The 10784-nt window shown below is 46.9% G+C and overlaps 2 long non-coding RNA genes across 6 annotated transcripts in view; one reads left to right on the plus strand and one right to left on the minus strand.

Annotated features, from left to right (window-relative positions):
- LOC127493417 (uncharacterized) overlaps positions 1 to 6896 on the plus strand; it is a 63326-nt gene extending 56430 nt beyond the window's left edge. For 3 of the 5 annotated variants that reach the window (XR_016237179.1, XR_016237180.1, XR_016237178.1), the window contains 2 exons: positions 6369 to 6429; positions 6537 to 6896. This is a non-coding gene — a long non-coding RNA (uncharacterized LOC127493417). Of the gene's footprint in view, positions 1 to 5852; positions 5931 to 6368; positions 6430 to 6536 lie in introns of all 5 variants that reach the window. The other 2 variants (XR_016237181.1, XR_016237182.1) reach the window with 1 other exon arrangement.
- Positions 3179 to 4726, minus strand: LOC103350119 (uncharacterized). The gene is made up of 3 exons (XR_016236724.1): positions 4394 to 4726; positions 3773 to 3871; positions 3179 to 3458 (listed from the first exon to the last, which is right to left on the minus strand). It is a non-coding gene; the product is annotated as an uncharacterized LOC103350119 (long non-coding RNA).
- Positions 6897 to 10784: the final 3888 nt, after the last annotated feature.

Genomic DNA, 10784 nt, shown 5'->3' on the forward strand with positions numbered 1-10784 from the left:
GAGCGATTTTGTAATATTAACTAATATAATTAATATAGGCTCACTCTTTAAGAATAATATTGTATAAATTTCTAGTCTATTAAGACTATGTGAAGGAACAGTGGGCAAACCAATCAAAGAGGAAGCAGAAAAATACTCAAAATTTTCCTCCATTGCAAATGAGCATGAACACACATACTCACATCACATGTTCTGCCACACATCTTGCACATTGACTCACTCAGATGAAAACATCAGCCACCCAGGTTCTTAAGAGTTCTCTCTCCAGCTTTTATTCCTTATCTTGGTCCTCACATGGAAAGCTGTCTCTGGTGGTTTCTCCATCCTCACATGACTCATTTTGGTTTACTTTTGTGGAAGCAACTAACTTTGGAGCTGAGACTTTTCCTTCCAGCCACAGTCTGAGGCTAACCCAGTATTCCCAAGCTCCTGGGTGCTGGCCAGCCACTTGGAGACAAGCCCTTGATTCTGTTTGTACTCTCCTTATGGTTACTATGTTCTAAGTGTGGTCAGCTTATTAGAGCCCATGGCCTGATACACTCATTCCCCATGTGTCATTGCTGATAAGATGGGAAACAGAACATAGCTTTTGGACAGCCTCAACTTTACTTGAGCAGGGAAGAGCCAGGTTCTTCCCATGATTTGGTGATGAAACTCTTGGGAAATACTTATGGCCAAACTACATTTTTGTAGAGCATCATAGTCAACACATAATTACAATAGCCCCATAATGCCATTTTAGGTGAGGGAACCTATGCTCAGTATGAGAAATCAATTGTCCCTGTTCATTCAGCTAGAATGTTGTGAGGTAGGGATTAAGATCCAGATCTTAACAACTGTTTATCTTGTATTTTTCATACCGCTTCAGGAGATGTTTTTAGGACTTCTTTTCTTAATGCGATAGTTGTGGGAATTAGACCAGAAGCGCTTCACTCTGCTTCAGTGTTTCATAGAAATCCGTGATCTGGATGCTGACATCTGCTATCTCACATTCTTGGACTTTGGACAGATTCCTAAGTTTGTTACAAAACAACTGTGTGTCCATGATCAAGTTTACATAACATCTCTGGATTTCAGCTTCTTCATCTGCAAAATAGAGATAGTAAGACTTTTTTTCCCAATAAAACCTCACTGGAATTGTCATGAAGTTCCAATATGATAATATATATAAAGCACTAAGTAAGTGCTTAACGTGGTGGTGGTAGTTGTCAATGAGAAGAGAAATTGTTTTGAAATGTGTAGGATACTTTAAACAGCCCAAATTTCCTCCTCAGATGGGATCCTATGATCTACTCCCCTGTCTTCTTAGCTGTCAATTCATTTTTAGAATATCAACTGTTTTGTAAAGACAGCAGTCTTGGGCTATCAGACTTACTTGCCAAAAGCAACTGCAGAAGTGTTATGTGCCAGATACTGGGCATTCAATGTGTGCATTGCAATAGATGACAGAGAGTCCCATGCTTTGCTGTCTCTAAGACTGTGGTTTCTTAAGCAGAAATAGGAGCTGTGTGCATGGTACCTAGGGTCATTTTGAACTGATGGCACAGCATCCTTTCTAGCAGGTAGAGAGGCATTTATTAAGTGAGTGCCAGTATCACAGGTATCCAGAAGACTGAGCAGCATTTGTATGCAGTCATTTTAGCTTTAACTACATTCATAGGCAAACAAGTAGAGGCTATTAACAGCTGTTGCACCTTGGAGAACATGCCAGGAAAACCACAGGCTTCAGTGCTGTTTAAAGCAGGGCAAACAAGAGACTAGTAGGAGAGAAGACATCTTGACAGTAGCAAGAAGACTGTCACACTGGCTCCACCCATCATGGGGACAGAAAGCTTATATCATTCCCTGTGCCTTGGGGTAAGTCTCTGAAGACACTCAATGCAGAAAAAGGCAGGGTGGTGAGGAGTAACGGTACCTCTGTAATAAGGGAAGCAGGTAGAGTTCATTTGAAGAGACTTGCGCTTGGTGGAAATTCTAAGTGACTAAACCCAGCTGTACACACGCTATAAACCTACGTTTCCCCCAGGGCAGTGAGGCTCAAAGTGCAGCCTGGATTATGTGATCACCCCAGGAACTCTGTGAAGGAGGCCACCCCAGCCCAGGGAAACACACTCACTTGCTTCTTGGAAGAAACAGTGAATGGAATTCTAAGATTGATCTTTAAATTTTTGGCTAGAATGACTGGGCTAGGGGAAATTTCCTTGGCAAGCCAGGAGATTTTCTCTAGTGATCAGATGTATCGAAGGACAGACATGTCTTCATACCCAAGTCAGTGATGGGTGCTTTCAGCAGAACTCAGAGCTGTCTTATTTGGCAACACGTCAGAATTCCACACGCAGGGCTACTGTTGTGGCTTAGCAGGTTAAGCTTCTGCCTATGACACCAGCATCTTATAGCAGAGTGCTGGTTTGAATCCCACTTTGTCCACTTGCTCTCCAACTTCCAGTTAATGCACTTAGGAAAGCAGCAGATGATGGCTCAAGTGCTTGGGTCCTTGCCACTCGCGTAGGAGACCCTGGATCCTAGCTCCTGGCTTCAGCCTGGTCAAGCCCTGGTAATTATAGGTATTGGGGAAGTGAACCAGTAGATGGAAGATCTCTTCTCTCCCTTTCTCTCCTTCTTCCTCTGTCACTCACTTTCCAACTAAATAAAATAAATCTTTTAAAAAACAACCCAAGCTCATACATTTAAAATATTGAGGAAATTCATAACAGAGATGCAAGGAAAAAAGTGTAAGTCAAAATTTCAACAGGGAAGGAAGAGACACTTGGACATGTCTGGAGACATCTTTGGCTGTTGCTACAAGGGGAGGCTGCTACTGGGCTCTAGTGGGTAGAGGGCAGGAGGTGCTTTTAAAATCCTACATATACAGGAACCACCCCCCCCCAACAAAAATTATCTGACTTCAGATGTCTGTAGTGCAGAGGCCGAGAAAACCTGATTTTAAAATATCATCCTTTACAGCAAATATATCAATCACTAAACAATATAACCAGCTGGATGAGAATACCACAGGTGAGAACAGAGGCTTATGGTAGAAATAGTGAGTGTGTGAGCAATAAAATCTTGCGAGTGAGAAATCTTCTTTTCCCCCAAGACCCCTACCTTAAACTTTTCAAATATGAAGTAAAAATAATTTAATAGAATCACATATTTTTAAAAAGATTTATTTGTTTATTTGAAAGGCAGAGTTACAGAGAGGCAAAGGCAGAGAGAGAGAGAGGTCTTCCACCCACTGGTTCACTCCCCAGATGGCAGCAACTTGCTGAGCTGATCTGAAGCTGCCAGGAGCCTCCTCCTAGTCTCCCACACAGGTGCAGGGGGGGCATCATCCATGGCTTTCCCAGGCCATAGCAGAGAGCTGGACTGGAAGTGGAGCAGCCGGGACTCAAACCTGCGCCAACAGGATGCCAGCACAGCAGGCGGCAGCTTTACCTGCTATGCCACAGCACCGGCTCCTAGAATCACATATTTTTGAAAAGTTATCTATCACCTAAAAGATCTGCTTTATCATCCTTTGTTGTTTACAAATAACATGAATTGTCCTGCTTAAGATTTACAGTTTGATATAATTGTCCCATAGACTGAGATGTTAAATTCTCATATGTTGGGACATTTGCTATTGGTCTTAGGCAGAGCGCTTGTTACCAGACAGGCAAAAGCCTAACCTGAAGTTCAGAAGCTTTCTGGTGGCCGCGGGCATGTGATGGATACAGTAATAGAAATCTAACTCGAGCCATGGGAGCCGGGGGAAGGAAGCAAAGTCACTTACTGAAGGCTACAACACTAGTCCTCGGCAGATCTGGGGCCTGATATAAAGTCTTCCGAGTCTCAAGCAAGTCCTGCGTCCTGGCCTACCTCCTTAGCTTGTCTAGGGAAGTAAAAACAAAACGGAAAACATTCTCTTGAAAACACAGCCATAAATTATTATTACAAGTAGGCAGAGAGCACAAACATTGCTGAGGCTGTGGTGGAGAACTAAGATAGTAACAGAGGAGCCAGGACTTGGTAGGACGGACCACGCCGGCTCTGGTTTCACACCCACTCCTGGGCTGATCTTGAGGTTTGAGGGTTCCAGGGAGCCCCACGCCCGCGGAGGAATCGGACTTTGAGTCGGAGGAGTGAGAAACAGAACTCGCATGTGACTGGCCTCAGGTTGCTTTGAATGTAGCCAAGGTTCCCCTTCTGGGCCGTCCTGCGTGGGGTGAGGAGCGCTCCACTGCGGGAGTTTTTGATGGGTGGGCGGAACTGCCTAACAACGGGTAGCTAAATATGGGGGAAGACACAACAAACGACCCGCTTCCCTCGGATCCAAATTCCTGCCGTCAGCGCTTTCCCAGCCCCTTCCTCCCCCAAATCGGGATGGAAATACGAGGATGAAACCACAACTCACTGGCAGTTACTCATTCTGATGACAAACCAGGAGTCGGTTCCGCTGCAATATTTCGCAGCTTTGGCTTCCATTTCCCGGGAGACCCACGTCTTGTCATCTGGATTTGCTTAAATGGCTCTGAGCCGTGGGGACGGGCAGGCGGCACGGGGTCCTGTGGAGGAGGGAGGCCACGCGCCAGTGAGGGCGAGGGACGAAGTCACTCCCTCCCTTGGCCCTTTCACACGGGGATGGTAGTGATGGGACCCGCGCCAGTGGCACTGGAAGCCAGGGGGCAAGAGAGAAACAGGAGACCTGATTTGCCTGTGCCGTGGGGTACCACAAAATCACCTGCTCCCTCTCCCTCCTCCCCTTCCACTTCCTCTACTGAGGCTGGGCCCCCGCCATGTTTATTGTGTCTGGGCTCTGCCGCTGCGGTCCCAGCTGACTGGACCAGAGTGACCACCAGACCCGGCCACTGCGGTCCCAGCTGACTGGACCAGAGTGACCACCAGACCCGGCCACTGCGGTCACAGCTGACTGGACTAGAGTGAGCACCAGACCCGGCTGGGCCAATCACATCCTCTCTCCCAGAAATCTGGAAATGGCGCCTCAGGGACCCAGACTAGAGGTTTTCCACCAGTGTTGTATGACCGGGAAATTCGGAGCACACACGCTGGCCAGGCGTCCCCAGAACTTGATCGCAGGTACACCAGGTTGGCCTGATCTAAGGCAGAGCTTCCGGCGTGGAGCCGCCGGTTGCAGGGACAAGCAGACCTGCAGAGGGGAGGCGAGGCGAGGGCCAGCCGTCTCTACTAAAGAGAGCTTTCTGGTCCTGGGCTCCAGGCCATTCTGGCTGTACTTGGTTCCTGAATCCTCCCTTGAAACGTTTCTTCTGGAGCCGCTTTGAGCAGCTTCTGTCGCCCAGAGCGAAATGAACTTTCGCCCACCACTGTCACGACCTCCCTGTCCCCTGTCACAATCCTGCAGACTCCGCCTGGGAAACCATTTTCAAACCTCACCCTGTGTCCTCTTCCACAGCGTTCGCGTCCTCTCCTCCCTGAGTGGACTCCGCCCAGGGCCTCTTCTGCCCCGCCCCCAGCCTCTACGCAAACCACCTGATCCACTCATTCCCAAGCTTGAAGTCCTTCACTGGTTCCTCCTGGCTGGTTAAAAATTACAAGAGGGCTGTACAAACGGACTTGAAAAAACGTGTTATGAACTGAAAAAAACTAAAGTTGTGGTCAATAGACATAGGAGCCTTGGGTTTTTCTTTTTAAAATGTGATTTACATATGCACACATATAAATACCTACATTCCTTTAGGAAAAGGCACTCACCACACTGTTAGCAGTGCTTCCCTTGATGGGGTGTGGCTTTGGGAGGGAGAGGGGGATTTCCACCATGTCTTACTTTACGTAATATTTAATAAATGTAGGTGATTGTAGATGATTGAATTTTTAATTTTTTCTCCACTTCGAAGGTTTCTGAAGGTCCTTCACATTTTTGCATCTGGGTCACATACCTCCAGCTTCTTCCGAATTTTCATCGTTACCCCCAGGTAGCGCCTTCTTTACATTAACTGACACTGCCCATTCTGTGACTCCTTCCTGAAATACCTATTCTCCGCTCTTTATCTGAAAGACTTCTATCTTTACGTGAAATTTTATTTATTGGAAAGACAGCAGAGGGAAGGGAGAGAAGGAGAGAGAGAGAAAGAGAGAGGAAAAGAGAGAGAGAGAAAGAGAAAGAGAGAGATCTTCCATCCACTGGTTTATTTCCCCTAATGCCTACAGCAGTCAGGGATGGGCCAAACTAAAGCCAGGAGCCAGGAACTCAATACAGGTCACAGGAGTCCAACTACTTGAGCCACCACCAGTGCATCCCAGGGTGCTTGTCATCAGGAAGCTGGAATTGAAAGTGGAGTGAAGACTCCAACTCAGACACTTTGGTATTGGATGCTTCAAATGCCTGCCCCCATTTTTCTTTTTTGATACAGATCAAGTATCACCTCCTCTGGGAAGCCGCCTCTGGTTGACACATCTCTATTCCATATCAAGGTTAGTTGTATTGTCCCAGTGGCCCCATGGTCTCTTGCTACTGTGTTGTAACGCCACCAAATTATGTAGTGTCTAATGTGGTCACATGATTATCTCCCCTACTGCAGGTGAGCACCTTGCAGATGAGGACTGAGGCTTATTCCTCTCAGCTGAGGCCTGGACTAAGCATGCACAGAAGATCTTGGTTGATTGGCTGAATGAATGAATGGTTGGATGAATGGGCCCTTGCACAGAAGGCAGAGCCATGAAGTCATTGCAGCCATTCCTGCCTCTTTCACACAAAGTCCACCCACTCGGCCTCACCACAGCCTTGTTGGTGAGCAGCCGCCTGCCCAGCTAGCAGGATCGGGTACCAGGCTGGGGTGGAGAGTGTTGATGTGGTACTTTAAACATCACAACCATCAGTTGAAAATGTAGTTAGTGACTAATAAAATAAAGAGGCCAGACCTATTCTGGAGAACATCTAACTGGTGGTGAGTTGTTACTGTTTGGTGGGATATTCACTTCTCCCTCTCTCCCGGGTCCCTAAAGAGAAATCTTGAATTGAGCCCCTGCCTTCTCTCCTCTTACAAAGAAGAAAGCTTTCTTATTGCTGCGAAGCTGGGGCAAGCTACGTAGCAAATTCCTGGGGGAGGAGGAGAATGGGCTTGGAGGACCAAGGAAGCTCCCAAGGCGAGGAATAGAGGTTCTTCTTCATGAATGTGAGGCAGCCACACCGGTGCCAGATGAGCACAGGAGACAGGAAAGGAACAAGGATTTAGTATTTAGTCAATGTTAGGAGTTCCTACCGATGTTTATTCTCCATAATGACTTGCTTGAGCCCTGACTACAGAATGGAATTCCTTTTAGATTACATTTTGGATATTGTCTTGGGGTTCTTGAATGTGACATCATCCCAAAGCCAACACACAGGAGTCATTGATAAGAGTTAACCCCTAAAAATGAGTGAGATGAGAGCTTGCAAGAAGGCAATACACTTTACATGCAGGGCTTTGCTTACTCCATAGCTATCTCTGCTAGAGAGGGCAGCTGGGGCAAGCAGGGGCAGCAGAGGGCCCAGACCATGTCAGTTCTGAGTGCAGGCCAGGAGAGCTAGACAGTGAGGAACTGGATGACAGGGGGTAGGGCTGCCTCACCCTCCTCTGGGGCTCTCACGCCAGGGTGTCCAGGGGCTCTCACACTGTGAGTGTCCAGGAGCTCATGGGGGCAGGTTGGAGGGAGGAAAAGGAAACTCAGCTGAGAACCACTTTACAGCTGAGGCCTTGATGTTCAGGGGCAGCTTCAGACTGGACAGGCATCCACCCAGACCATGGATGCCCTAGGAGCTGCAGTCCCCTAGGCCATGGAGACCAACACTAGCAGGTGGTGGCTCTGGGGCAGACATGGTTTCTTAGATCCCAACCATAGTTACTCTAAGAGAAGCTTCAGAAGCACACTCAGTCCTCCAAGTGGCTGCAGACCTTCGGATCAGAAGGGGAAATTTTCTGGGCCAAGATCAATGTTAGAGACACAGGAATACAGGTGAGTTCATCGATGGTGGGGAGAGGGGCTCTTGCTCATGGCAGCCCATGTGGGTCCAGTCTCGGGCAAGGGCATGGCAAAGGTGAAGCAAAATGGCTTGATGAAGGAGCCATCATGTTGGATGGGAAGCAGTGGCGTGTACCAGACCTGTCCACTGTGATTATTTGAAATAATACAGTACTCTCAGTTGTCTCCTGTGAGAAAGAAGCTCTCCAGTGCCTTCAGGTGTTTGATGCATTGTGTGCCTTTATTCATTTGTTCATGCTCCCAAAGTACTGAGCACCTGCACTTCAGACAGTGGGTGAGGAGAGAGATGTGGCCCTGCCTTCTGGGGCTGACATTGTACTCGAAGAGTCAAAATGTGCTTGGATCTGGATTCCTTGTATGTAGCCTGCCTGCGCCAACCCCCCTCCCCCATTTGCTGTGGAATGGGCTTCAGCCCTTGCTTCTAGAAATTGCTAATGGGGATAGAGGGAGACTGGGACCAACACACTGGAGACAAGGAGGGCAGTGAAATTGATCTCCTGGCTATAGCCATCCCCTCCAGCATGAGGGATTTGTGGAGAAGCTGGAGAACTTGCAGAACAGAACCATGAAATGATTATAGCCTCCTTCCACACCTTTCCAAGAAAACAACAAATCTTTCTCTGGGCCTACACAAGAAGCAAAGATAATCATACCAACATTTTAACGAGTCTTCGGCCATCAGGAGGGTATTTGATAGGCCATTTTTGCAGAATGATGGTGGGTTGAAAAGGGTACCACAGGGGAAAAATGAAAAGACTCATGATGATCAATGGTAAAGGCAAAAATGCTATATGAGTAATATAATAAGGGTCTCTCTGTGTGTTTATACACATACATATCCTTATCTATATATCTAAAATATAATTAAGGATAGCTATCTATCATTTATCTAATCTATCTCAGTTCTTTTCCAGTTCTGTAAAGAACCGTTTCAGACACAAAGTATTTCTGTTGTAGTGCATTGGGAAGAGCTGCCTACCTTAAAGGATGGCTAGATGCCAAGCAAGTAGACAGTTTGTAGAGTAAAACCAATTTCCTTGTATTTGAGGAAGCGCACTTGTGGATAAGGTAACCAAGCAGCCTCTATAAATGCTTAGTGTTTGTTTTCTTCAAGGCTGAAACAAGAGAAACAATGCCTATGGTTATCCTTGGTGTGGAAGCGAGACTGGATCCTGTATCCTGTAGGCCGAGGGAGGTTCAATCCTATATGAAGAGTCTCTGTGCTTGTGAGTCTCAATTTGGGCCACCACGGCCACTGTCTCCACCCGGTCACCACCCAAGTGCAGGGACTGTACCAGGGCCTCTTGTCCTCAGGCTTGCAGTTGGGTTGGGACAATGGGGAGCCTGGGCGGATGTTCCAGAGAGCTGATGGAACACCAGGTGGGCCCCCTTGGTAGTCTGACAGCTGCTGGTTTCCTGTGTGGAAGGTGGCAGCTCCTACGGATTGACCTTTCCCTGGGCTACAGTTCTCCCTGGGCTCAGCTAAGTGCCCCCTGTCCTTGCATTTTTAGGCTTAGAGGTGCTCATAGATTGCTTCCAACTATGGGGTTCCCTCAGCCCTGCCCAGACTTTGTAAGTAGTCTTTAATAGGCTCTTCTTAGTCAGCCCGTTGAGTGTATGTGCCATCTGTATCCAGCTGGAATTCTGACTCATATACCCTTTGAATTGGACTCAAGGAATTTCTGAAATTTCATTCAATGTACATTTCAACAAAATGGTTTTGGGTAACTACTTTGTACAAGTGACAAATGTTTAAACACTTAATAACACCTAAACATTTTTGAGTGTCTAGTGTGTGCAGGCTCTGGACTAAACAATTTATATGATGTAATCCTCATACTATTTCTGCTGTGATTTTTTTTAAAGATATATTTATTTGAATGGAAGAGAGAGAGAGAGAGAGAGAAAGGAGAGAACAGAGAACAAGATCTTTCATTCAGTGGTTCACTACTGAAAAGGTCACAAGAACTGGAAATAGACCAGTCCAAAGCCAGGAGCCAGGGGCTTCTTCTGGGTCTTCCATGTGGGTGCAGGGGCTCAGGTACTTGGGCCATCTTCTACTGCTGTCCCAGGCTTCTGAGCAAGGAGCTGGATTGGAAGAGGAGCAGTCAGGAATTGAACCAGTGCCCAAATGGAATGCCAGTGTTGCAGGCCGTGTCTTTACCTGCTACGCCACAGCACAGGCCCTGGGTGAATGTGTTTTTAAACTAATTTTCATTACAGTTAAGTATCTTGCAGAGGCTACAATGCCAGTGAGGAGAGGAAGCAAGATTCATATCCAGGTAGATTTTACTTTTGAGATACATATATTGAAGAAATGTGTGTTAATTTTTATTTCTTTGAAAGACAGAGAGACAGACAGACACAGAGACAGTGAGACAGATGTTCCATCTGCTGGTTCACTCCCCAAAAGCTTGTAACAGCTGGGGCTGGGCTAGGCTGAAGCTAGGAGCCTGGAACTCCATCTGGGTCTCTCATGGAGGTGGCTTGGGCCCAAATACTTGATCCATCTGCTTCTACCTCCCAGGGTGAACATTAGCAGAAAGCTGGAATTGAAAGCAGAGCCAAGACTTAAAGCTAGGCACTCCAATAGGGGACATGGGCACCCCAAGCACTGTCTTAACTGCTCTGCCAAAGCCTGCTTCAGCTTATATTTTAAATGTCCATTCTTTATATACAATAATAACAACACTAGGACTTTGAAGGGAAAAATAGAAAAAACAGAGGAGGAAGGAGGAGCTCTACCACATAGCAGGCATTGGGTACAGAAACATAGACTCAGCTTTCTCAGGGCAAATGTACACATG

This window comes from Oryctolagus cuniculus, chromosome 7, assembly GCF_051225735.1.
Source record: "Oryctolagus cuniculus isolate XC-2025 breed Fujian yellow rabbit chromosome 7, ASM5122573v1, whole genome shotgun sequence".
Classification (NCBI taxonomy): domain Eukaryota; kingdom Metazoa; phylum Chordata; class Mammalia; order Lagomorpha; family Leporidae; genus Oryctolagus; species Oryctolagus cuniculus.